The sequence below is a fragment of the Mus pahari genome, chromosome 13 (assembly GCF_900095145.1).
Source record: "Mus pahari chromosome 13, PAHARI_EIJ_v1.1, whole genome shotgun sequence".
In the NCBI taxonomy this organism is placed as follows: Eukaryota; Metazoa; Chordata; class Mammalia; order Rodentia; family Muridae; genus Mus; species Mus pahari.
In genome coordinates this window covers 74,837,670-74,843,588 of record NC_034602.1, presented here as the reverse complement: position 1 = coordinate 74,843,588, position 5,919 = coordinate 74,837,670, and positions in this window count along the sequence as shown.

Genomic DNA, 5,919 nt, shown 5'->3' with positions numbered 1-5,919 from the left:
CTCTAGCTGCTTCATTGGGAACCCTGTGCTCTGTCCAATGGATGACTGTGAGTGTCCACTTAGCTTTATCTACTACCTGAATCTTGTACTTCTAACCACAACAGGAGTTAAAGGTCTGAATTTGTGTTTTATTAAATAATTCTCTGATGTATAAGGTTATTTCTGTAGATGACTGCTAAGGCCTTCTTATGCTCTGGATGTTCTCTAATCTCAATGGGTTTAATATCATTTTCATAGTTTTATATGTGGTATGTAAAGATACAAATGGACATGATTAGACAACTTCTAGGAAAAACCATAGCTACTAGAACATTGTTGAGATTGAGAATATATTTAAATTAAGGGTAAAGTGTTTCTCTTTTGCGAAATCCTATATAAAAATTGACTTAGACAATTATTGATACTCTATCATTAGTCAAATTGGTCGATATAATTCAAGCATGACTATAATTAAGGATAAATGTTAAGTTTAAGGAATCCTTGCTGGTCCATAGTCTTCATCATAGAGTCATCTGCTACAGGTGAGACATAAGAAACATTTGAAAAATTTGAAGAAGCTAGGTAATATTTTGGTAGAAACAATGTAACATATAAATCTGCTCTCACTTTTCTACTTCAAAACAGATTGTAAATCACAGGGAAGTGTAGTCCATTTGTATTTAGCTTTTTTCTACACATGCCAATTCATTCTTTTATTAGTACTTAAAAATTTTGCTTTGAATTTTAAGATGGTTTAAAGTATTTTCTTTAATTGTTCATGAACACACCATTTTGCCACTTATGCTTTCTAGCTCTAGGATAAGTATTATGATCACTTTCTTATCTAAATTTTCCTTCTGTGAATAAGGGAATCATCTGTGTATTTAAGTTCGAGGCCTTGGATCCCTGACAGTATCTGAAATATTTTTTATAATGTCAGAAAGCTCAAAGTCATCTTCATAATCTATCTATTCTGAGTTTCCTTTTCCTTTACACTCTGATTTTTCTTCTGAGTAAGTGTTTCAAAGGCTATGTGATGTGTGATATTGCCACAGATTGAATGGAGAAGCAAATCTGAGAATCCAGCTGTCTTCTATTAAGCCAAACACCAAAGGAACTCTGTGAACGTAAAACAAAATCACTTCTCTTACTAATTTCTGTTTGCTTTGGAAGAAATACACAGTTTTGTTTCATTAAAGTATGTTATTTATACCAACACATATTAAATTTGTTTTATTTATATTATTTTTATGGGTATCTAAATAAATATTTCATTTAATATGCAGTTTTAATAGTTAGCTGGCTAAATATTCATAGTGCTAACACATATTGGATTCATTTGTTTATGTTTTTTATGTGGCTTTCTAAATAAATTTATCTATTCATATGCAGTTTTCAAGGAGGACAGGGTAAATACAGGCAAATCTATGCCCCTTTGAACAGTCAGTAACTAAGTACATAGGGCTTCTTAGACTGGAATTTTACGTCAACTTCTTAGACTTATTTTTCTTTCCTTTTCATTTAAAGTGCCAGTTTGAGTTTCCTTCACTTTCTGGTTTTGGAGTCACTTAATATTTTTCGATGTTTTAAAACCTGCAACTTAGTAATCTGCATATTTCATAAATATTAAATGACCAGCTGTTTTCTCAGAACTTATAATTGTAAATAAAAATAACTTTCTTTTTAATAAAGAGAAAATAGTTTTAATAAAAAAATCAGTGATATTGTAAAATTCAACTATGGCAAGTGACTGAGGAAAATGATACATTTTCTTTCTTACTGTGATATTTTGATTTGATCTTAGAGAAAAGAATGGGGAATCGTCTCCTGGGAAATTATATTGGAAATGAAATGTGAAGTATGCATCAGTGTTCATGTTAGGGTGACTGAAAGAATATTATAGATTGGGAAGACAGCATATGGGAAGTTCCTTTGAAAGAAGAATGCATGGAGCAGGGGGAGTGGGCGTGCAGGATGAATGACAGCAGTAATAACGGGTGATTCAAATCAGTACAAGAGGCACAAGTGAAAATATAAGCAATGACCAAGCTATAGAAGGCTAGATACACATGCTAAAGAATCTTGCCTTGTTTTCAGGAGTGGCATGATGTATTGCAGATGTATCATGGCAGAAAGGAATAAACAGGACTCCTTGGTATAATGTTATGATTTAATTTGTATGCACATAAGTGAGCTCAGCTGTGCAATGATGCCATTTAATTACAATGACAGCTTTCAAGAAATGGAAAGATGTAAGGACACAATGACTGTACCTTATTGATGGATAATGTGTAAATATGTATTAAAAGCATATGTGCCATTCATACAGCTAAACAATATTTTACAAATTAGGAAATGAATTTTCTTCTGAGAGGGTTGTTAGACAGTAGGACTTAGTTTGAGGGAGAAGGTTACAGAGCTCTTCAAAGAGCCTATCTTTTCCTTGTTCTTTTCTTTTCTGGCTAAGTGTACTAAGTTGGGGAGCTGGGGAAACGGAAAACACTTGAGGAAGGAGAAACGGGTCAGAACACTTTGTTTAAAATTGATTTTTTTCAATTATAATATTTAAGAAGAGTAGACTCTACAGGTTAGTTTATATGTTTACATATTAGTGCCACATTATGATTTTGTTCTTGATATGACCATTATGTAGTATGATATGATGCAGATGTTACTTCTGTTTTTCGATGGTTCATGGTTATAAGTCTGTAGCCACTGAGGAACTCTCACTTCATACTGAATACTTTAAAATATTTTAGGCATGCTAGCTCTTTAAAAGTTATAGTTTCCTAGAAGGTAAAAGAGCAAGGATGTTTCTGATTATATGCTATTTATTTGTTTTAAGGAGTTGTTTTTATTATTTTTATTTTTTACTAGCTATCCTTTTATTATTATTTCTTAGTTGGATATTTTATTTATTTGCATTTCAAATGTTATCCCCCTTTCCCAGTTTTCCCTCTGCAAACCCCCTATCCCATCCCCCCTTACCCTGTTTCTATGAGGGTGCTCTCTTACCCATCTACCGACTCCCACCTCCCTGCCCTAGCATTCCTCTACACTGGAGCATCAAGCCTTCATGGGACCAAGGGCCTCCCTCCAATTGATGCCAGAGAAGGCCCTTCAGTTCCTTTAGTCCATTCACTCACTCCTCCATTGTAGGCCCTGTGCTCAGTCAGATTGTTGGATTCAAGCCTCCACATCTGTATGTGTCAGGATCTGGCAGAGCCTCTCAAGAGACAGCTGTAGCAGGCTCCTGTCAGCAAACTCTTCTTGGCATCCACAATAGTGTCTGGGTTTGGTGTCTACATGTGGGATGGATCCCCAGTCTCTAGATGGCCTTTCTTTCAGTTTCTGCTCTACTCTTTGTCCCCATATTTCCTTTAGACAGGGGCAATTCTGGGTTAAAATTTTGGAACTGGGTGGTTGGCCCCATCCCTAAACTGGGGGACTAGGGGCATACCTAACCTCTGAATATGAATCAACAGGTTCTCCCTCCCCTTTGTGGAGTATTTCAGCTAATGTCATCCCCATGGGGTCCTGTGAGGCTCTTGCTTTCCTGGCATCTGGGACTTTCTGGTTGCTACCCCACATTCTACATCCCTCATTGATACACACCCTGTTCAATTTCCTGACCCTCTGTACATCTCATCCATCTCCTCCCATACCTGAGTCTTCCCCTCTTTCTCTCTCCCCCTCTTCTCTTCCTCCCAAGTCCCTCCCACCCTCTACTTCCCTTGATTATTTTGTTCCCCCTTCTAAGTAGGACTGAAGCACCCACTCTCTGGTCTTCCTTTCTCTTGAGATCTGTGTGGTCTGTGAGTTGTATCATGGGTATTCCATGCTCTTTGCCTAATATCCATTTATCAGTGAGTACATACCATGTGTGGTCTTTTGTGAATGCGTTTCCTCACTCAGGCTGATATTTTCTAGATACATCCATTTGCCTGCAAATTTCATAAAGTCATTGTTGTTAATAAACAATGAAGAGTATTCCATTGTGTAAATATACCACATTTTTTTGTATCCATTCCTCTGTTGGGGGGCATCTGTGTTGTTTTCAGTTTCTAGCTATTATAATTAACGCTGCTATGAATATAGTGGAGCATGTGCCCTTATTACATGTTGGAATATCTTCTGGGTATATGCCCAGTAGTGGTGTAGCTGGGCTTGCTGTGGTGGGAGAATTGGGTTCTGATGATGCCAAGTAGCCTTGGTTTCTCTTGCTTATGTTCTTGCCCTTGCCTCTTGTCATCTGATTATATCTGGTGTTAGCTGGTCATGCTGTCTCTGACCGTAGCTTGTCCATCCTGTAAGCCTGTGTGTCAGCACTCCTTGGAGACCAGTTCTCTCCTGGAGGAATTTGGGTATGGAGAGCTTGGCACAGGGTCAGTTTAGGGGCTCACGCTGAAACAAAAAGGATCCTGTCCAGGCTGTTCTTTGGTTCCTGTGTTCTGATGTCTCTGTGAGGATCCCTCTTGGACCAGAAATTTGAGCAAAAGTGGTGGTCTTACCTGTGCTCACAGGTGAGTCCCCACTCCTGAGAGACCAGCTTTCTCTGGGCAAGACCTGGGTATGAAGAGCTATGACACAGGGTCAGCTGCAGCACAGATGGAAACTACCAGAAGGATCCTATCTGAGTCTGCTCCTCGGTTCTGTGCCCTGAGTGCTCTGGGTGGGTCCCTCAGAGCAGAAGGGGTGGTCCTACCTGTGCTCATAGGTGTGTCAACACTCTTGGAAGACCAGATCTCTCCTGGTGGTACCCAGGTATGGAGAGCCATGGCACAGGGTCGGCTCAGGGTGTAGAAGGAAACTGGAAGTTTAAAGGAGTGCTTTTGACTTAAAATTGCACATGTTCTGTCAGACATAGAAGAGCCAGTAAGAGCACTTATTTTAATTTCATCAATTTTGTATAAAACAGGGAATTTATATATAGCTTTATAATCTTTACTTATTCAGGTAACTGTGTTAACCCGAACAACTGCCAGGAGCCTTTGTCTGTCATAATTTGTAGTTGTAAATGGATGGAAGCAAAAATATTGTCACAAGCAGTAGGCCACAATTGTTGACTTTTCCTTTGCAGTAAATGAAGTAAAGCATTATTTTTTAGGGGAAGATGAAAGTACCTGCAAAGGCCATTTAGAACTGAACTCCTCTGCATGAAGGCCATTCACCCCAAGTCTATCAATCATATATGGCTATCAGCCAATCTTTGTAGGCTGTAATTTCTCTAGCAAAGGGTAAGGCAGTGCAGCTATCTTCTGCTTTGATGAAACTTTTATGAAGGAAAATTTATACTAGTTGTATCTGATGCTCAGTTGGGAGCTGATTAAATGATTTATATTTTGCCTGATTAGAAAACCAGTCAGATTAAAACTCTGGCAATTCCCTTTCAGAGTGCGCATCCTTGTCTTCAGGTCATTGCTGAGCAAAATTCTCAATGAGGTTCAAGGAGAGCTCAGTGGATCTTAACTTTCCCCGCAAAAGGCTTTAGTTATGTGGCTGGATGAGTCTTTTTAGGAGCAATGTCTCTGAAAACTGCCATTTTCCTTCATATACATCCCTGCCAAATAAGATATCAATTTAGAGTTGTTTTGGAGTTGCAAGAGACAGGACACATACTGATTTTCTTAAATATCTTCCAGAAGTCTTATTTGTCAATTGCAAGGTACACATGACTTCAGATTAGGATCAAGGACCTCCACATAAAACCAGATACACTGAAACTAATAGAGGAGAGAGTGGGGAAGAGCCTTGAACACATAGGAACAGGGGGAAATTTCCTGAACAGAACACCAATAGATTATGTTCTAAGAGCAACAATATGACAAATGGGACCTGTCAGTCAAAGGTCACTGTCAATAGAACAAAACAGCAAACAACAGATTGGGAAAAGATCTTTACCAATCCTAGATACAATAGAGGGTTAATATACAATATATA